The following is a 23,410-nucleotide window of genomic DNA, read 5'->3' as shown; positions in this document are numbered from 1 at the left end:
TAATTCTAAACTCACTCTTGTCCATTCTTTATTTGTATTGTGGAACCTTTTGATTTGTGTGTTCTTGTGTGCTAGGGATCCCAAACTTTCCAATTAGAAGAACCATTGTCATGAGCATCCAAAGTGAGAGATACAAAAGCCATTGAAAGATTCCTTGGAGCTTGATTGCTTGCTTGATTTCTTGAGTTATTTGCTTATTGCTTGCTAATTCCAAAGGATGGGAGCAACTTGGATCATCTTTATGATCTCAAGAAGGGAACCCCAAGTGGTTTTATTTCTCTTCCTTCATCTTTGCATGTTTAGGACCTAGCCATTCTTCTTCTTCCCTCCACTCTAACCCAAGCCAAACTTTTGTGCAAACATTAACATTGTTTTCAAAAATTAGAAACCTAAGCACTATGCTTTTGATTTTCCAAACTCTTTTCATAACACTTATCTTGAATTGAATCCTTAAGTCAACTTTGACCTTATTTTGTAAATACTTTTCATTTGTAAGTACAACTCACTCAATTGTTTTTGTGGTTTCAATGGCCACTTTTGCCAAAGCTTTTTTCATAAACATTAGCTATTAGGTTTGAGTTATCCTAGAGGTTGATATAATACTCACCTACATCCTTAGTGATGGACTATAAGACTTCCATGCTTATTATAAGGTTAACCCCTCACTAACATGTTGAAGGTCTCCTCACATGGTGGATTTGTGGTTTTAGATTGAGTTTTCTCCCTTTGATAACAAAAGACCTTAAGGATTTTAGTTAAAATCAATTCACCCATCTTTGAGATTTTTACCCCGAACTACGAGGTTTTGATCCTAATCTTTTTTAAGATGGTACGTAGGTAATGGGTTTATCCATTCAAACACAAAATTGTAAATAACTTGTGTATTCTTCTCTCATCTCCCCAATCATGTTTGCACAAATACATTTTCACAAATACCAACCTACCTTACAACATTGGTGAAAAGGGCTCCCTTAGAGTACTAAGGATGTTTTGGGTGCTTAAAACCTTCCCATTGCATAACCAACCCCCTTACCCAGATCTCTGACATTTTTATTAGTTTTTGATTTGATAAAACTTCTCGGTTTTTGTTCGCTTTCTAACCTTTCCTTTGGATAAATAGAAGTGAGGTGGCGACTCGAATTGTATGATTTACTTTTGATTTAGTCAATAAATCTAAAGGTAACGAATACCCCGCTACAATAGTCTATATAGGCCATGCAGCTATCTGTTACCTTGTAAGCAAAAAGGATGCAAAACCTAGATTACTCAGGTGGATCCTTTTGCTACAAGAATTCGACTTAGATATTAGAGACAAAAAAGGAACAGAAAATGTAGTTGCTGACCATCTTTCCAGACTAGAGCATTTGAAGCCAGATCATTTACCTATAAATGATGACTTCACTTATAACAGATTGATAACTAAGTTAGATACCGTTCCCCTTGAACCTGATAGAGACAACTTTGGGACAGTTTCAGAAATTAGCAGAGTACCATGGTACGCTGATTTTGTGAACTATTTAGCCGCTGATATCATACCACCTGACCTCAACTATCAACAGAAGAAGAAATTCTTTAAAGATATAAGACACTTCTATTGGGACGAACCACTCCTTTTCAAAAGAGGAATTGATAACATATTTCGATGTTGCGTCCCGGAAGAAGAAGTCAGAAACATCATAGAACATTGTCACTCTTCACCCTATGGTGGACATTCAAGCACATCCAAGACATACACTAAGATCTTTCAAGCTGGTCTTTATTGGCCAACATTATGGCGTGATGTCCATACATATATTGTCCAATGTGACCGGTGCCAACACGCTGGGAACATCTCAAGACATGACGAAATGACTTTGAAGAACATCCAAGAAGTAGAACTATTTGACGTTTGGAGTACAGACTTCATGGGACCATTTCCATCTTCGTTGGGAAACAAGTAAATTTTGGTAGCTGTTGACTATGTGTCCAAGTGGATAGAAGTTATAGCCGCACCCACCAACGACACGGGAGTAGTCATAAAGATGTTCAAGAATAATATCTTTCCCAGATTTGGAGTTCCACACACTGCACCTTCTTCCTCTAACCATTTTGCAGGTGCCACTCCCGGTTCGTACATCACCGAGGAGATGTGGCGCGAGCACCTGGCTCGTGAAGAAAGGCATGACACCCTCCTGAATACCATGAACTAACAACTAACAGATAATATGAGTTTTATGGTAGCTTCCCAGCAGCATAGTGAGCAAGCACACCAGACTATCACTTAGTCCTTACTTGTGATCACTAATGAGCAGCATCGCCAGCGACAGGCTAATGAGCGTCACTTCGCTCTTATCGAGGCCACCCAAGAATCTCTCTTAGGTCGCTCTCAGCAGCTGCAGGAAGGACTTAGTACTCGTAACAGACATCGTCGACCCAGGCATCCTGACCAGGGCGGTGACGGTGACAGTACCGGTGATCACCCCTAGTTCTCTCTCTCTCTTCCAGGTTACTCCTACCCTATCTCATATCGAAACATTGAGGATAATGTTCGGTTTAAGTGTGGGAGGAGATTTTTATCGCTTTTTATCGTTTTACTTTATTTTTATCATTTTTTATCGCTTTCCTTTATTTAGTATGTTTTGTTTGTTTTAGTTGTTTATTTTTCCTTTCAATAAAATAACATGTGTCTGACGAGTCATCTGTGTAGTGTATCCGTATTTCTCCCATTTCTTTAACCTTACCAAAAAAAATTTGAGCAAAGAAAATAGTACATCTTGAATATTCAGGCTGTAAGACAGGTTTATAACAGGATGTAAAAGACTTGGGAAAACTTTTTCTAAAAAATCGGTATTGTCTCAACACCTTAGGCTTCATGATTATAAGAGTCGATCCCGATACCCCATATGTTGTGGCCCCAATTTTTGTTCCAAATAAGTCCTTAAGTAGTTTATCCTTGCAGTCAGCTCCGGCTTAAGCATGCTCTACGTAGGGGACCGATGAAAATAAGTGAATGATCACAAAAATTCCTGCCTTGTTCTCAAATCGTATGAAAATCCAGGCTAGGTGACTCTCACACGGTCATTTAACCTAGCAAAATAAAGACATATGTGGAACATGCAGAAGAAAAATAAAAATAATAATAAGCCTATTTGTTGGTTGGTGTAGCGGGGTATTCGTTACCATTAGAGATATTGAATAAATCCAAGGTAAATCATACAAGTCGAGTCGCCACCGCACTTTTATTTATCCAAAGGAATGGTTAGAAAGCGAACAAAAACCTAAAAGTTTTATCAAATTAAAAACTAGTAAAAGAGAGTCAGAGATCTGGGTAAGGGGGTTGGTTATGCAATGGGAAGGTGTTAGGCACCCAAAACATCCTAGGTACTCCTAGGGAGCCCTTTTCACACTTGTCGTAAGGTTGTTGTTTTGTGAAAAATTTGTTTGTGCAAACATGATTGAAGAGATGAGGAGAGAATGTACAAGTTATTTACATTTTGTGTTTGGATGGATAAACCCATTGCCTACGTACCATCTTAAAAAAGATTAGGATCAATACCTCGTAGTTTGGGGTAAAAATTTCAAAATGAGTTGGTGAATTGATTGGTCCAAAAGCCTTAAGGTCTTTACATCAAAGAAGTACAACATGGGTAGCTAGACAAAAATACAAGAGAGAAGGAAAATGATCATCCCATGGATCCCTAGAAACAATCATCTAAAGCTCGGGACACAGGAATATAAGAAGCGCGAAGCCTCTTCACCTCTTCCTCATAGGCTGCCTCCATATCTGCCTTCTCCTTGGCGAGTCGATCGTACTTCCTCTTCTAGAACTTGGAAGATTGAGGAAGTAGAGAAGTCCATGCATCATTAGGATCATCAATAACCTGATGCTCGAGGAACTCAATCAAAGCATCCTTTTCCTTGATCTAATGAAGAAACTCTTCCCATTCGCGGATCCAGGCACGTGAACGGTCTTCGTCTCTCAACTCCTCTACTCCTTGGTTAGGGAGGGTTGAAGGCCCAGCCATAACCAAAGGTGTAGGTCTCGGATACTCGTACGGCATGAGATACTCGGACGCTCTCTTCCTAACCCAAGCAGTGTAAGGCTCCAAAGCGACACAGTTCTTAGGACCCAACTCATTCCTTCCTTTCCTATGAACCTTGCGCCAAGTGCGGGCCATCCTAGCTTTCAAGCCTTGGGGATCTTTACCCTCCTGTAGTTAATCCCACCACATGTACCGAGAAGAGGTACATTGGAGAATTCACCACAAGAGTCGAGAATCTTCACACCATCATACATACGGTTGTACCAAGAGATATCATCATTAGTGAGAGACATAAGCCTCGTGGACCACCGTAGACATCGCTTATTCTCTTTGAAGACGACCATCTGTGGTAAGTGAGAAATAAACCACTTATACAACAGAGGAAAACAACATACAATGGCACCACCACCCTTTGCATTCCTCATATGTAAAGAAAAATAAGTGTCACCCAACAGAGTCGGAACGGGATTAAGAGTAGAGAAAATCCTAATAAGCGTTCATATCCACAAACTTGTCGATGTTGGGGAACAACACTAACCCATAGATGAGAAGTACAAATATGGCCTCAAAGGCGTCCTCACTCATGGCCTTCCCATACATAATAGCTTGAGCAATGAGGAACTCAGAAGGGAGAGCTTGAATCCACCTTTGGTAGTCATATGAGCACCAACCAGAGATTCATCTATATGCAACATGTCAGCTATCTCTTGAGAAGTAGGAATACTCTTCAAGCCACTGAACGACAACTGGTCTAGAATTGGTATACCCACAAGATAGGAATACACCTCAAGCGTGGGCAAAAGCTGAAAATCCGGAAATGTGAAGCAACGGTATAAAGGATCATAAAACTGCACCAATACACTCATCAACCCTTCATCCACCTGAGTAGTCAGAAGAGGAAGAAGCTTCCCAAAACGAGCCTTGAAACCCAAGGGATCTAGTACATAGGATGTCAGATTCCTTAACTCTTTCAAATCTGGTTGTCTGAAGTTGTACTTCTTTGTATTCCTTCTTTGTCTTTCCATGTCTGAAAATTTGCAAATAGACCTCTTAAATTCCTTGAAAATTTTCTTCATTATTGATGATATGGATGCAAATGGGTGCATGAATGCATGAATGCAACAATCACACTCAAGGATCAAGCAAAGCACACCAAACAAAGGTCGTGGGATGGATCATGTTATCCTTAATATCAATCATCCATTTTGGTGGATTATGGTTTACACCTTATCAACACCCAAGTTCCATTGATATTAAGGACACATGAACGGATCAACCACGAATCAAGGGTTTGTTACGAGTCACGAGCATGGAGTCTCGATTAAGAACCACCCAAAGGGAGCGTATTAGGGTTTAAACCTGCCAAACATGTTCTACAAGAGGTTCCCATAGTCATCATCCCATCTTTCGGATATTGTCGGAGAAACGACTACTCGTATTCCAAAAATATTCTCAAGAGAGACTCTTATGAGTGTAGTATCGTGTAACAATCGTATCAAATCTTACACTTGAACGACTTTCGCACTACATCCTAAGAATATGCCAAGATGGGCTTGGTAAACTAAGGTCCTTGGCTTCTAAGGTCTATATTGGAAAGAGTAGTGTCTAACCACAACTACTTGTGTGATATTATTGATCCCAACATGACCTCCACCAAGTGAATGGGCTTGCAAGTCAACTTGCTAAGGAATAACTCCACACAAGTCAACGAGACTACCATTCTCCTATCCTAAGTGCACTCGAGTCCGGGTATAGAACTCATCTAAGATCACCAAGCATACAAGGAATCAATATTCAAGCAATTCAATCATTACATACAATACAGTAATCCCAAATTGCACAAAAATATGTCACAAAATGATATATAATACAACAAATATGAAAAGCAGGCAAAACCCACTAGGTAAATGTCTCCCTAGCAGAGTCGCCACTTTTCTGTAGCGGGGTATTCGTTACCATTAGAGATATTGACTAAATCCAAGGTAAATCATACAAGTCGAGTCTCCATCGCACTTCTATTTATCCAAAGGAATGGTTAGAAAGTGAACAAAAACCTAAAAGTTTTATCAAATCAAAAACTAGTAAAAGAGTGTCAGAGATCTGGGTAAGGGGGTTGGTTATGCAATGGGAAGGTGTTAGGCACCCAAAACATCCTAGGTACTCCTAGAAAGCGCTTTTCACACTTGTCGTAAGGATGTTGTTTTGTGAAAAATTTGTTTGTGCAAACATGATTGAAGAGATGAGGAGAGAATGTACAAGTTATTTACATTTTGTGTTTGAATGGATAAACCCATTGCCTACGTACCATCTTAAAAAAGATTAGGATCAAAACCTCGTAGTTCGGGGTAAAATTTTCAAAATGAGTTGGTGAATTGATTGGTCCAAAAGCCTTAAGGTCTTTTGTTATCCAAGGGAGAAAACTCAACCTAAAACCACAAATCCACCATGTGAGGATAACTTCAACATGCTAGTGAGGGGTTAACCCTATAATAAGCATGGAAGACTCATTGTCCATCACTAAGGATATAGGTGAGTATTACATCTACCACGAGGATAACTCAAACCTAATAGCTAAAGGTTATCAAAAAGTTTTGATTAAGAGAGTGGCCATTGAAACCACAAAAAGACATTTGAATGGGTTATATTTACTAATGAAAAGTATATACAAAATATGGTCAAAGTTGACTTAGAGATTCAATTCAAAATGAGTATTAAGAAAAGAGATTTTGAAAATAAAAAGCATAAGGCTTAGGTTTCTAATGTTAAAAACAACTATTAAATGTTTGCACAAAAGCTTTGGCTTGGGTTAGAGTGGAGGGAAGAAGAAGAATGGCTAAGATCCTAAGCAATGCAAAAGTGAGGGATAAGAAACAAAACCACAAAAGGAGTTCCTCTCTTGAGATCATATGGATGATCCAAGTAGCTCCCATCCTTTGGAATAAGCAATCACATAAGCATAAACTCAAGCAATCAACAATCAAATGAACTCTTGGAAGGTTCCCCAATGTATCTTGGATTTCTCTCTCTTGGAAGCACATGGCAATGGTTCCCCAATTTGGATCAAGTTGGAATCCCTAGCACAAAGAAACACACACATCAAAAGGTTCTATTTACAAATCAAAGAATGGACAAGAGGGAGTTTAGAATATGGTCCTTTCAATGTTCATCTTCAAGCTTTAAGCATTCTAAAGGCATGAGGCCTAGTTTCTCTTTGACATTTATAGCACTCTAAAGGCATGAGGCCTAGTTGCTCTTTGACTCCATTTTGCATAGGGAAGGTCCTAAAGTCTAAGTCCTTTTATCCATTTTTTGCATTTGGTTCACAACAATCAAACAAAACACAAACACAATAGTATATACACAATTATTGTGCTCAAGTGAGCAAAAGGCAAATTGCATTAACATAAACATGTGCTCAAGTGAGCAAAGGAAAAAGCAAATGGATAATATGTGCAAGAATAGTAAATTGCATAAAAGTAAAGAGCAAAAGTAAATGTTAATGGTTAATGATTAGTGTTAGTAGTTAGTGTGCCATAAGGCAAATTTAGCGATATGTTAAGCAATCGTAATTGGACTTATGTGGAAGTCACAACTATCTGAGGCCGGTCAATAATAATGTAGGCAACAACACAAGTTAGAAGTCTTGATTAGTGAACCAAGTTCGAACAACTTGCCATGCCAAAAAGAAGAAGAGAATTGATCTTGTATTGGTTTAAGCCTTTTGCATGTTTAGGAAATAACCTATCCTTAATGCAAAGCCATTCACTTGATCAATTGATCAAGATTAATTAGATTTGAATCAAGAAAGATTAAGTCCCCTTAATCAATGCTAACTTATCAACCTTCAACTCATTGATCAAAAAGAAAAGAAAAAAGAAGAAGAAGGAGATGAATAATGGAAAAGAAATGGAAAGAATAAAGTGCATAAAGTGAAATAGAATGTACCAATCCATGTGTGTTGACCAAATGACATTGAGAGTCAAAGTCAAATAATGAGAAACCAGAAATGAGATGAAGATTGGAGGTCAAACAATAAGCAAAATATTTTTGGCATTTTTTAATATTAAAATAAACTTGAATTAAAATAAAAGAAAGGTCAAACTTCAAAATCACTTCAAATCAATCTTGAAAGGTCCAAGTGATTTATCCCAAGTTCAACAAGGTCAAACAAAGTTTGACAAAAAATTTCAGCATTTTTAAAAGTCAGAAACTATTTTTAATCAATTAAAAATGAATAAAAATAACCTAATTGAACTAAAATTTCAAATAAATCTCAAATCAATTAAAAAATTGATGAGAATATTTTTCATAGATCTATCATCATTCAAATATGTTAGGAAAATATTTTTGTATTTTTTGAATATCAAAAACTATTTAAAATGAATTAAAAATAACCAGAAAAGAGAAAATTCACAAAAAATAACAAATGACAAAATAAAAAATATTAAAAATCAAAATTAGAAACTAGAAATTATTTGGAGAAGAATGCAATTGGTCCCATATTTTTTGGAGTTAAAATGAAGAAGATATGAATTTTTGAAAATAAAAAAAATAAAAGAAATTAAATAAGAAAATAGAAAAATCAAAAAAAACAGGAGCGTCTGATCAAGCCTCATTAATTGACGTGGCTGATCAAACGCTCCACATGCGCGCTTCCATGGTAGACCAAAGTCAGCAGCGAAACACATGGCATTAAAAGAAGTCATATGAAGCAAGGGCCAGGATTAGATCGTGGTCAATGGATCCAAGGGCCATGAGGCCATCCACGTGTGGACGGTGGTGGAAACCACCGTCTTCTCCGGTGAGAAGCCAAAATCCGGCCACCAGTTGCAGGTTTTTAAACCTCAACCAAACCACACGATCCTTATATCAAAATGAAGCTGGGGTGATGTACATCACCCCTGTAACCTTGAATTGCACTCAATCTTTCTATAGAATAAGAAATCTGAGCTGGAAGATTCAGGTACAAAAATTACAGTTCATTAAAACACAAAATTAAAGCCACCACTGGCTTGCCTCTCAAGTGAGGACTTCAGAAAACACAATAGCCAGGCAAATAGATCATGGAACAAGGAGATTCAAAGCAAAAATCAGTTGGATCATACCTTTGAATTGAGAAGATTTGAGCTGATTTCTTTGCTTCCTTTTGCAAAACAGAAGTACAATGGACTATGAGAGAGAGGTTTAGGAACTTTAGATCCAAAGATTCAACCAGATTTAGTTGAATTTCAGATCTGAAAAATTTGAAGAAAAGTGAAATAGTTCCTTTGGTAATGGTTATGGATTCAGTTGTGCAGCATCTCAAGCACCATTAGGTTGATCATGAATGAAGTTGAACATGTTTATTTATAGTGGAAGCTGATGCAAGGTGGTGGAAAATCTGTGTGCATGGCAAGAGGATATGCATTGCATGGGCTTGCATGATCATGTAAAAGGCCCAAAATCCAATGCCAAATGCAATCTGAAGTATAATTGAGCTGAAATGGACGTGTAGTGGGCAATGCATAGGCTTGTGTAATGAGTTTCAACATGTTATGCATAATTATGCCTAAAATTTCTCCTCTTCGAAAATGCCATTTGCCAAATCCAAACATGAGCATGTGAGTAATGGTTGGAAAGGTCTTGATGTAAGGAACAAATTTTATGTTGGGAAAAAATCCATTTGAAGTGTGGAAATTAGTGAATTTTGAGTTTAAAGTGTAAGGTGCAAAACATGTAAAGGCAAGGTTTCCAAATTTGGACAATGTTCAAGCCCCCCTGTTTTGATGATGCAAGCCCCAAATGAAAAAACCTCCAACATCAAAGTTGTAGATATTTTCAAGACAATCAAAATGGACTTAACTTTTGCATCATTTGGATTTCTGATGAAAGAGTTATGGGCACTTGAAGTTGGACTTTTTTGCCTTTCAATGCATTTGGTCCAAACTGACCTATAATGTTTTGCATTATCACATGTATTTCCTTTGAGATTTTGAAATTTTGTTCAACATAAAATTTGAAGTATACATCTTAAGCTTTTCCAATGCATTTGATCCCACCTCAAAATCATAAAAAATGAATGAGTTATGTTCTTGGGAAGTTGACCCAAAATTAGGGTTTCAGTCAAAATGACCTATAATGTCTTGGAATGGGAGATGACTTTCCAAGCTTCAAATCAATTTTTGATGAACATGAAAGTTGTTCATATTTTCCTTAAGAACATTTTTGCTTTTGGGATCATCACCATTTGACCAACACATAAAAAGTTAGGTCTCAGAGCATTTCAAAATAGTCAGATGAATTAACTGATCAACTTCTCAAGTCCATGACTCATATCTTGATGAATTGATGATTGAGGACACTAAAATAAGTTCAAACATGCATGAAATGATGAGTTAAAGAACTTCCCTTTATTGTATTTGATCATGGGCTGAGGTTGCTTCAAGAGCAAGGCATTGTGGTACACAGATGAATTAGGGTTTCCTTGGGAAACAAACCTCAAACCCCTTGACTTGCTTTGATCAAAATGATGAATTGAGATGCTGTGGAGGAATATTTGATGGATGAGAGCTTTGGGAACCATTTCCATGTTTGCTATCATCTTCACTTGGCCATATCTCTGCACAAAGGATCTCCTTGAAGCTTTTGACTTTGTGATTGCTCGAGCTACAAACAAGAAATGTTAGTGACATATTTTTGTGCTTTTGGTTAGTAAACAAAATAAGAAAAGCAATAATATACAATTCAAGCATGCTTGGTGATCTCAAACCACTCACAAGAGGTCCCACTCAAAGGTAAGGGGAACCAAGATGCTTATGGTCCTTGAGGCAATGCAAATGCAATGTTATGATGCCATGAGGGATCTTAGGGACAAAATTGGGGTCTTACAGATGCCCCTATTTAAGGTCATTCTAGCCGAAGAAGTGAAGGTTAAAATCTTCGTCTCGACGAGGTAGAATGGGCTTAAATAATAACAGAGAGACGAATTTTGGTCCCTAAGAGACCTCGTGATGCAAATGTATGTATGCAAAAGGTAACACTCTGTGGAGATATGTATCCACAAAGAAGGAAAAGAAATCAGGAGAAACTGATAATCCATATGAGTAATTTACTCCATGGGACAGAGACTCTGGGACTCTGATGGGGATAAGAAGGGAATAAAATGCGTGAGCAAGTCACGACTTCAAAGCTTGGGGAGCAAAATTCCAAAAGGAGTAAATCCATGGAAAGACCCGAGCTGACTCAAAAGCACATGTATTGGGGGAGTAATACCAATACAACAAAAATTATCCATAACGGATGCTTCGGATGAAAATCCAGACTCAGATGGGGAAAATCCACTACGGGACTCCACTGGGGAAACACCAATATGAGGTATTACCGGTTACTGGGTAATAAGCTTAAGGAGACATGTGATTCGAACACCCGTATGAGGGTGAAGGAACAACATGCTCGGGGAGAATGAATATCGAAGACCGGTATAAGGGTGAGAGATATCAAACATCCGAGATCATCTGAGGAAGACCTAAAAAAGGTACACTTCAGCTCAGGAAAATCTGACTCCGCAGAGGGACACAAGGTCATAATAGGGAGCAGAAGGAAGGAACACCAAGGATACCAGTTACTGGGCATATAATAGGTGACCAACCAAAATGTGATTTGGGGAATATTCCCAAGACACTCATCATCCAAAAGAGGGCTAAAAGCAAACTCGATTATAGGATGGACATTCGATTCCAAAAAGGGATACGAATCTTACTCAACTGGGGAAGAACAAAAGGCTTCGACCAAAGAGGGCATGAGATATATTATCTATTACCGTCAGAACATAGATAATATACTCGCATGGAAGATTATCCACAACCGGTTACTGGGTTAATAAACGATAAATCGACCGACAAAGAAAGGCATCGGGATACCGAAACTTGGTATATAATGATGACCATTCAAGGGGAGCAACAACCATTACCGGCAATCGGTATATGAAAGATGACTTGCTGGGGATAAACTGCTTGATAAGAGCAATTATCCAAGAGATACATCACCGAGGGGTGAAAGACTTATCAATACCGAATATTGGATAATGATAACCGTCAAGGAGGGGATTACATCTACCGGATACTGGGTAGAAAACCACGGAAATGTAACCGTCATCGATTAGGATGAAAAAGAGGTTAACTCTATAGGGGATGAAATAGGGTTTACAACTACCGGTATGAGGGTAGAAAACCACAGACTCCGTCAGGGATAAGATGAATAATTACTGACTACTGAGCAATTATTCATTTATACCACAGGGAAGCGCAGGAAATAGTCACAAGAGGCCAATCTAGGATCAAACTAAAGAGGCAAGCTGAATCAAGACTCGTCCTAGTGAGGATATAACTCAATAGGGAACTCCCATCCCAATATATGTGTTGAGAGGAAACAGAAATAATCATCATCCACGAGGCTATAACTCGGTGGGGAATATGGAAGGAAAGATAAACACTTTTGCTTAAGGGGCTGACTCTATATGGGGAGTTCAGACACCGACATCTGCTTGGGGAAATGTATTACCAACTAGCAGGGGATCACAAACAAAGATATATGGCAAAGAATGCGATATGAATATCTGAATGTTTGAAAACTATATGCACACATGCGTAGTTTTTGTATGATGAATGCTGACAAACAGGTATCTCTAACACCGACAAGTCCATCGAACAGGTACAAACATCCGGTACTACATCTCAAGAGAGAAAGCCAGGATAACAAAGATCTCCGCAGGGGATGAGCGAAACATTCCAGCTAGAGGCAAAGATCATCAAAAATCCGCCATGGAAACACTCTACTGAGGAAATCATCAGAGGGGATCATGGAACTCTGTGGGGAACAACCCCCAAATCAGAAATTTCCAAAGGTCATCAAACACTGTCCCAAATAATGAAATCACATCTTCCGAGGAGGAAGCATCACTATTTTGCTGAAAGAATGAGGGAGGAATAAATCTTCCTAACACTCTGCTAGGGGGGAAAATCACAAAAGTCTCAGGAGGAAGAGGACACCAACATGCCAGGAATATGAACAACTGCCTTACCCTGTCAAGAATCTTACCATCCTTGGGAGAGCACTGAAGGCATTCCCAGTATCCTTATGTCATTGTGAATGTTCACTTTGTTTAAAAACAAATTATGAAAAATTTGATTATTTAAAACAATGACATTTTTTTCAATGAAAACATGCAAAACATTTGTTGAATAGAAACAAATAAGAGTGCAAATAATTGGATAAAGGCTCAAGCTTATTTGATGGAATGGTAGTCTGCAAATGGCAAGACTCCATAGATCTTTACAAATTTGAAATTGGTGATATATATTGGAAAAGGGCTACATTAAACATAATGACCATTTCTCCACCAATTCTGAATATGATGTATTTGAAGCTTTGGTTGATGATGAATGGGCGAGAATCTCTGACGGATAACAGTTGTAGAACAAAGTCTTGTCAGGATGTAGTTACTTGCCAAATCCCTATTTTTTTGCCTAGATTGCCCCAGGGTGAGGTACTCAATCTAGCGGGATACATACATTCATTTTTTTTTGTCTCTAACTTTTGCCTGGATCGCCCTTTCAGGTTTTCAACCCACCGAGACGCTCATTTTTGCCTAAGCCGCCCTTTCGGGTTTTCAACTTAGCAAGCTATTATGTTTTTATTTTTAGGCGAAGTATTTCTTGACTGCATCTGAATTCACAGGACGAGTGAAATCCTCCCCATCCATAGTTGTAAGTATCAAGGCACCGCCTGAAAAGGCTCTCTTAACAACATATGAACCTTCGTAGTTTGGAGTCCACTTGCCCCTGGAATCGGGCGCGAAAGACAAGACTTTCTTGAGCACAAGGTCACCTTCTCGGAACACACGAGGCTTGACCTTCTTATCAAAGGCTTTCTTCATTCTTTGTTGATATAATTGACCATGGCACATGGCAGTCAATCTCTTTTCTTCTATCAAATTCAACTGGTCATAACGACTCTGAACCCATTCAGCATCGGTCAACTTAGCTTCCATCAAGACTCTCATTGATGGGATCTCCACCTCTACTGGGAGCACAGCCTCCATGCCATAAACAAGAGAGAAAGGGGTTGCCCTTGTCGAAGTGCGAACAGAGGTACGATATCCATGTAAAGCAAACGGCAGCATCTCATGCCAATCTTTATACGTGACAACCATCTTCTGGATAATCTTCTTGATATTCTTATTAGCAGCTTCAACAACCCCATTCATCTTGGGTCTGTAAGGGGAAGAATTATGATGCGCAATCTTGAACTCGCTACATAGCTCCTTCATCATTTTATTGTTCAGGTTAGATCCATTATCAGAAATGATCTTATCTGGCACACCATATCGGCATATGAGTTGATTCTTGATAAACTTCACAACCACCTACCTGGTCACATTAGCATATGATGCTGCTTCAACCCACTTAGTGAAGTAATCAATTGCTACGAGAATAAATCTGTGTCCATTGGACGCTTTCGGTTCTATCATGCCAATCATGTCAATTCCCCACGTGGAGAAAGGCCATGGTGATGAAATCACATTCAAAAGTGTCAGAGGAATATGAATCTTATCCGCATAAATCTGACACTTATGGCATTTCTTCACGTACTTGCAGCAGTCAGACTCCATTGTCAGCCAATAGTAGCCTGCTCTCAGCATCTTTCTGGCCATGGCGTGTCCATTGGAATGAGTACCAAATGAACCCTCATGGATCTCAGTCATTAATAGGTCTGCTTCGTGTCTATCCACGCATCTGAGCAACACCATGTCAAAGTTTCTCTTGTAGAGTACATCACCATTGAGGTAGAAACTGTCTGCCAATCTCCTCAAAGTCTTCCTATCTTTCACAGATGCCCCAGGCGGGTAAATCTGGCTCTGAAGGAAACACTTGATATCATGATACCACGGCTTATCATCTTTCACTTCTTCTACTGCAAATACATGAGCTGGTTTGTCCAAGCGCATCACAGTGATGTTGGGAACTTCATTCCAGAGTCTAACCACAATCATCGAAGCAAGTGTAGCAAGAGCATCTGCCATCCGATTCTCATCTCGAGGAATATGATGGAAGTCAACCTCAATAAAGAACGTTGAAATCCTCCTTGCATAATCTCTATACGGAATGAGGTCGGGTTGATTCGTCTCCCATTCACCCTTAATCTGATTAACAACGAGGGCCGAATCACCATATACATCAAGATGCTTGATCCTTAGATCAATGCACTCCTCCAACCCCATAATACAAGCTTCATACTCAGCCATATTATTCGTGCATTTGAAAGTCAGCCTTGCTGTAAAAGGAAAATGTGTGCCCTGAGGAGTAATACTTACTGCCCCAATACCATTTCCATATTGATTTACAGCGCCATCAAATACCATGCTCCATCTGGAACCTGGTTCTGGCCCTTCATCAAGTGTAGGCTCATCACAATCTTTCATTTTCAAATACAGAATCTCCTCATCTGGGAAGTCATATTGCACTGACTGATAATCCTCAATCGGTTGATGTGCCAAGTGATCAGCCAAGATACTACCTTTAATAGCCTTCTGAGCTTGATACTCAATATCATACTCAGATAACAACATCTGCCAACGGGAAATCCTCCCTGTTAAAGCAGGCTTCTCGAAAATGTACTTAATTGGATCCATTCTGGATATCAACCAAGTCGTATGATTTAACATATACTGGCGTAAGCGCTTAGCAGCCCAGGCCAAAGCACAACATATCTTCTCAAGCATTGAGTATCGAGACTCACAGTCAGTGAACTTCTTGCTCAGATAGTAAATAGCATACTCTTTCTTTCCTGATTCGTCTTGTTGACCAAGGACACAACCCATTGAGTCTTCAAGAACAGTCAGATACATAATCAATGGTCTTCCTTCCACGGGCAGAGACAAGATCGGAGGCTCGGACAGATACTCTTTAATACTATCAAATGCTTTCTGGCAATCCTCGGTCCAATCATGAGACTGATCTTTTCGGAGGAGCTTGAATATCGGTGCACATGTGGCAGTCATGTGGGATATGAACCTGGAAATGTAATTCAAGCGGCCAAGAAAACCTCGGACTTGCTTCTCAGTTTTGGGCGCAGGCATCTCTTGTATTGCTTTGACCTTTGCAGGATCAACTTCAATACCTCTTTCACTGACAATAAAGCCCAATAACTTACTGGAACGGACTCCAAATGTACACTTGTTGGGATTCAGACGAATCTGATACTTTCTCAAATGCTGAAAAAGCTTCAACAAGTGCTCTACATGTTCAACTTCCGTTCTTGATTTCGCAATCATATCATCAGCATATACCTCGATCTCCTTATGCATCATATCATGAAACAAGGTAGTCATAGCTCGTTGATACGTGGCTCCGGCGTTCTTCAAACCGAAGGGCATCACTCGATAACAGAATGTTCCCTAAGGTGTGATGAATGTTGTCTTCTCCATATCCTCGGGTGCCATTTTAATCTGATTATATCCGGAAAATCCATCCATAAATGAGAAGACATTGAATTTAGCCGTATTATCTACCAACATATCAATATGTGGTAGAGGGAAATCATCTTTCGGACTAGCCTTATTCAAGTCTCTATAGTCCACACATATTCAGACTTTTCCATCTTTCTTAGGCACGGGCACAATATTGGCCACCCATTGAGGATATGTAGAAGTCACCAGAAACCCCGCATCAATTTGCTTCTGAACTTCCTCTTTGATCTTTACTGCCATATCAGGATGAGTTCTTCTGAGCTTCTGTTTCACAGGCACGCACTCAGGTTTCAAAGGTAGGAAATGTTGTACAATATCAGTATCTAGACCAGGCATGTCTTCATATGACCAGGCAAAGACGTCAACATATTCTCGTAGCAATTCAATCAACCCCTTCTTAACAGACTCTTCCAGGAGTGCCCCAATCTTCACTTCTCGCACACAATCTTCAGACCCCAAGTTGACTGTTTCCAGATTCTCAAGATGCGGCTGAATGATTTTCTCTTCATGCTCAAGTAGACGGGTAATCTCGTTAGGAATCTCTTCAACATTATCTTCTTCCGCCTCAAATACAGGGAATTCAAAGTTGGGAGATGGTGTTGGATCATTATGTTCAATGGGTTTGATTAACCTGCATAATGATTTTGGATATAAAGAGATTTAGAATTCAAACCAGGCAAATCATTATGCAGATGAAAAGATTGATTTTATTCCTTTTTGAGATTTTATGTGATCACCAATTTCATGCAAAAGCGAAAAGGGAAAATAATTGGAAAAACAAACATTTAACATGAATCTATTGAATGAAAATATCATTGTATTTATGCGCCATCAATGTCATCACTCCTCCCTTTGGCATGGGCGAAGGGTTTTTAAACACAATGAACATTACTTTGACTTATGGATAACTGTTGGAATATCCACAACAACCCAATTATTGCAGATCCCTCCAGGGATGACAAAGTTGCCAGAATCCTCTTCGTCCTCTTCTAAGATAGCAGCAGCCTCCTCGTCTTGATTGGTGTGGATGAAACCTCCACTTTTGAACAGCCCTTGCATATTGGAAACCCTAGAAGAATAACCTATGCCATCCCGGGACTTGTTGTCTTTTAACTCAATCATTTTCCCCAAACCAGCAGTTGCGCCATGCTCAATGGCCAACTTTACATTTTTGTAGGAAGCAAATGAAGAAGTTCCCTTCTTAATAGGCTCTGCAATAGATAAAGCTTGGAACGGAGTTCCAACTTCATCCTCAGAATCTATATAAGAGAAGGAAGACAAATGGCTAACCAGGAGAGCCTTTTCTCCCCCTACCACCACCAGCTTCTTATTCTTTACAAATTTCAATTTCTGGTGTAGGGTGGATGTCACGGCGCCCGCCTCGTGAATCCATGGTCTGCCCAAAAGACAACTATACGATGGGCGGATATCCATAACCTGGAAGGTAATCTGGAAATCACTTGGTCCGATTTTGACTGGGAGGTCAACCTCGCCAATCACAATTTTGCGAGACCCATCGAAAGCCTTCACAACTACTCCACTCTGCCTCATGAGAGGCCCTTGATATGACAGCTTCGCAAGAGTGGATTTCGGCAATACATTTAATGATGACCCAGTGTCCACCAGAATATTGGACATGGCGTCATCTTTGCAACCCATTGATATGTGTAAAGCCAAGTTATGGTCTCTTCCCTCCTCGGGGAGATCAGAGTCACAAAAACTCAAGTTGTTACAAGCGGTAATGTTTGTAACAATGTTATCAAATTATTCTATCGTGACATCGTGATCCACGTACGCCACATCCAACACCTTCTGCAGAGCCTCTCGGTGTGGTTCTGAATTCAAAAGCAATGATAACACAGATATTTTGGATGGCATTTGTAGAAGCTGGTCTACAACGTTGTACTCGCTTCTCTTGATGAGCCTCAGCATCTCATCACAGTCTTCTTTCGTATTGCCACTCGGGCCAGCAGAAGCAGGAGTTCTTAACGTAGAGGAGGGCTTAACAACAAGTGTCGGATTCGGAGTGCTCACAGCATTCCCAATCGGGCGTTCAACAAAATCAGCATCAACACTTCCTCGGGCATCAGCTTGAGGCTTTGACGGTGCTGAAAATACACGACCACTGCGGGTCAACCCACTGACATCAGCAATGTTAACAATAGACGAAGAGGGCAAGGGCACCTCTTTCCCACTTTCTACTACCACAACGTTGTAGCGATAGGGAACCGCTTTCTCGGAGGAGTATGGTACAGGTCCGGCAGGTTTGATGACGAGAGCAGGAGAAACCTTCTGCTTGCTACCATCATACTTGATGACAACAGGCTCAGGTATCCGGAATACCGGGGAAATCACATTGACTTCAAGTTCATCTTCATCAACATTTCTATTTTGAAGGATCTCAATGACTCCTTCGTCCAACATCTCTTGCACATCTTTGCGCACCTGGCGACATCCTCTCTGATTGACGGAACAGACTCTACATCTATCATGGTCATGCTCATAATGGCTATAGTCACACAGCAATCTATGCATCTCAACCAGCGATTGCCGGATATGATTGACATATTTAACCTTGTACTTGCCAGGGCAGCCCTGGACCATATTGACAGACTTCCCATGCTCGGGCAATGGGTTCTTCTTCACGTTCGGACCTACGTCCTCGAAAAACAGAATCCCACTTCTCACAAGGTCTTGCACCTTGGTCTTCAAGGGATAACAGTTCTCTACGTCGTGTCCGGGAGCACCGGAATGATACACACAATGAAGCTCAGGCTTGTACCACCACTGAGGGTTGGCAGGTACAGCGGGAGGGTCTCACGGCGTGATCAACTTTCTATCGATCAACGACGGATAGAGTTCGGCATAAGTCATCGGAATTGGATCAAAGGTGACCCTCTTCCTCTCATAGCTGGTGTTGGCACTGTTGTTATTTCGAGGCTGATAGGCTTGCTGTTGTGGATGCTATTGTTGTTGATATTGCTGAGTTTGCGGTTGCTGATAGTGTTGAGCTTCCCTAAAAACAGGTGCTATATGAGCCACCTGATGCTGATTGTTGGCTGGGCGAGCCATCTTCCTCTTCACAGAGGGTCTTCTTTTGACATGGGAAGACACGGCATGTGCCTCTCCCTCTTTCTTCTTTGCAAAGCTTCCATATCTCTTTACTGAAGAGCCTTCGTCTCGAGTTAAGCGTCCTTCACGGGCTCCTTCTTCCAATCTCATCCCCATATTCACCATCTCGGTGAAGTCTGAGGGAGCACTGGCTATCATTCTCTCGTAATAAAACGAGCTCAAGGTCTTCAAGAAGATCTTGGTCATCTCTTTTTCCTCTAGGGGAGGCACTATCTAGGTTGCCAACTCGTGTCATCTCTGGGCGTACTCTTTGAAGGTCTCCTTATTCTTCTGTGACATTGCTCTCAGCTGGTCCCTATCAAGAGCCATATCCACATTGTATTTATATTGCTTGACGAAGGCCTCGCCAAGGTCGTTGAAAGATCGGATGTTCGAACTCTCCAAACCCATGTACCACCGGAGAGCGGCACCGGACAGACTGTTTTGGAAATAATGGATGAGCAGTGGGTCATTGTCAGTTTGCGTTGACATCTTGCGAGCATACATCACAAGATGGCTGAGTGGGCATGTGTTTCCCTTATATTTCTCAAAGTCAGGCACTTTGAATTTAATAGGGATCTTCACGTTGGGCACAAGGCACAACTCAGCAACACTTTTACCAAAGAGGTCTTTCCCCCTCAAAGTTTTCAGTTCCTTGCGAAGCTCAAGGAATTGGTCCTTCATATCATCCATCTTTTCATAAACATCTGGGCCCTCAGATGGCTCAGAGTGGTAGATGGTATCTTCGGCCCTTGGTAAAGTGTGCACAACGGGCGGTGGCACTGAAAGGACCGGGCTAGATGTCGGCAGAGAAGCAAGAGTAGGAGCGAAATCCTCTGGTACAAAGTTGGGGGGAATTCCCTAAGGGAACCCGGGTGGCATAGATGGCGCAAAATGAGCCGTTGCAGCAGGCACAATAGAAGTCATGATCTCAGAAATGACCGTCCTCTGGGGAGGAGTTGATGGCGTTGGAGAAGATTGGCTCTGAGCGGCCAAGAATGACTCCATCAAGGCAGTCAACTTGGCTACTTCTTCCTTCAGCTCGCGGTTTTCTTGTTCTAGATGATCCATCAGTCTTGATGAATTGGCTCTGGTGTAGTACCGGTGAGTCAGCTTCCTTCAGCATGCAATGCTTGTGCATATGATTTATTTTTATTTCAGAGGAATTTTAGAGTTCTATTTGCGAATATTTGGAAGTATTAAACATTTATCATATATGAAAGTATCTTGTCACTAATATCTGGAAAATAGTTTTACATCAAAGAAGTACAGCATGGGTAGCTAGACAAAAATACAAGAGAGAAGGAAAATGATCATCCCATGGATCCCTAGAAACAATCATCTAAAGCTCGGGACACGGGAAGATAAGAAGTGCGAAGCCTCTTCACCTCTTCCTCATAGGCTGCCTCCATATCTGCCTTCTCCTTGGCGAGTCGATCGTACTTCCTCTTCCAGAACTTGGAAGACTGAGGAAGTAGAGAAGTCCATGCATCATTAGGATCATCAATAACCTGATGCTCGAGGAACTCAATCAAAGCATCCTTTTCCTTGATCTAATGAAGCAACTCTTCCCGTTCGCGGATCCAGGCACGTGAACGGTCTTCGTCTCTCAACTCCTCTACTCCTTGGTTAGGGAGGGTTGACGGCCCAGCCATAACCAAAGGTGTAGGTCTCGGATACTCGTACGGCATGAGATACTCAGACGCTCTCTTCCTAACCCAAGTAGTATAAGGCTCCAAAGCGACACAGTTCTTAGGACCCAACTCATTCCTTCCTTTCCTATGAACCTTGCGCCAAGCGCGGACCATCCTAGCTTTCAAGCCTTGGGGATCTTTACCCTCCTGAAAGAATATACCCTCTAACAGAATGTTATTGGGTTTATCCTTTAGGGGGAACCCAAGCTGACGACGTGCCAAAACAGGGTTGTAGTTAATCCCACCACATGTACCGAGAAGAGGTACATTGGAGAATTCACCACAAGAGTCAATAATCTGCACACCATCATACACACGGTTGTACCAAGAGATATCATCATTAGTGAGAGACATAAGCCTCGTGGACCACCGTAGACATCCCTTATTCTCTTTGAAGGCGACCGTCTGTGGTAAGTGAAAAATAAACTACTTATACAACAGAGGCAAACAGCACACAATGACACCACCACCCTTTGCATTCCTCATTTGTAAAGAAAAATAAGTGTCACCCAACAGAGTCGGAACGCGATTAAGAGTAGAGACAATCCTAATAGCATTCATATCCACAAACTTGTCGATGTTGGGGAACAATACTAACCCATAGATGAGAAGTACAAATATGGCCTCAAAGGCGTCCTCACTCATAGCCTTCCCATACATAATAGCTTGAGCAATGAGGAACTCAGAAGGGAGACCTTGAATCCACCTTTGGTAGTCATATGAGCACCAACCAGAGATTCATCTATATGCAACATGTCAGCTATCTCTTGAGAAGTAGGAATACTCTCCAAGCCACTGAACGACAACTGGTCTAGAATTGGTATACCCACAAGATAGGCATACTCCTCAAGCGTGGGCAAAAGCTGAAAATCCGGAAATGTGAAGCAACGGTACAAAGGATCATAAAACTGCACCAATACAGTCATCAACCCTTCATCCACCTGAGTAGTTAGAAGAGGAAGAAGCTTCCCAAAACGAGCCTTGAAACCCAAGGGATCTAGTACATAGGATGTCAGATTCCTTAACTCTTTCAAATCTGGTTGTCTGAAGCTGTACTTCTTTGTATTCCTTCTTTGTCTTTCCATGTCTGAAAATTTGCAAATAGACCTCTTAAATTCCTTGAAAATTTTCTTCATTATTGATGATATGGATGCAAATGGATGCAAATGGATGCATGAATGCAACAATCACACTCAAGGATTAAGCAAAGCACACCAAACAAAGGTCGTGGGGTGGATCATGTTATCCTTAATACCAATCATCCATTTTGGTGGATTATGGTTTACACCTTATCAACACCCAAGTTCCATTGATATTAAGGACACATGAACGGATCAACCACGAATCAAGGGTTTGTTGCGAGTCACGAGCATGGAGTCTCGGTTAAGAACCACCCAAAGGGAGTGTACTAGGGTTTAAACCTACCAAACATGTTCTACAAGAGGTTCCCATAGTCATCATCCCATCTTTCGGATATTGTCGGAGAAACGACTACTCGTATTCCAAAAATATTCTCAAGAGAGACTCTTATGAGTGTAGTATCGCGTATCAATCGTATCAAATCTTACACTTGAATGACTTTCGCACTACATCCTAAGAATAGGCCAAGATGGGCTTGGTAAACTAAGGTCATTGGCTTCTAAGGTCTATATTGGAAAGAGTAATGTCTAACCACAACTACTTGTGTGACATTATTGATCCCAACATGACCTCCACCAAGTGAATGGGCGTGCAAGTCAACTTGCTAAGGAATAACTCCACACAAGTCAACGAGACTACCATTCTCCTATCCTAAGTGCACTCGAGTCCGGGTATAGAACTCATCTCACAAAGATCACCAAGCATACAAGGAATCAATATTCAAGCAATTCAATCATTACATACAATACAGTAATCCCAAATTACACAAAAATATGTCACAAAACGATATACAATACAACAAATATTTAAAGTAGGCAAAACCCACTAGCAAATGTCTCCCCAGCAGAGTCGACACTTTTCTGTAGCGGGGTATTCGTTACCATTAGAGATATTGACTAAATCCAAGGTAAATCATACAATTCGAGTCGCCACCGCAC

Source organism: Lathyrus oleraceus, chromosome 3, assembly GCF_024323335.1.
Source record: "Lathyrus oleraceus cultivar Zhongwan6 chromosome 3, CAAS_Psat_ZW6_1.0, whole genome shotgun sequence".
Classification (NCBI taxonomy): Eukaryota; Viridiplantae; Streptophyta; class Magnoliopsida; order Fabales; family Fabaceae; genus Lathyrus; species Lathyrus oleraceus.
This window is presented reverse-complemented; position numbering follows the sequence as displayed.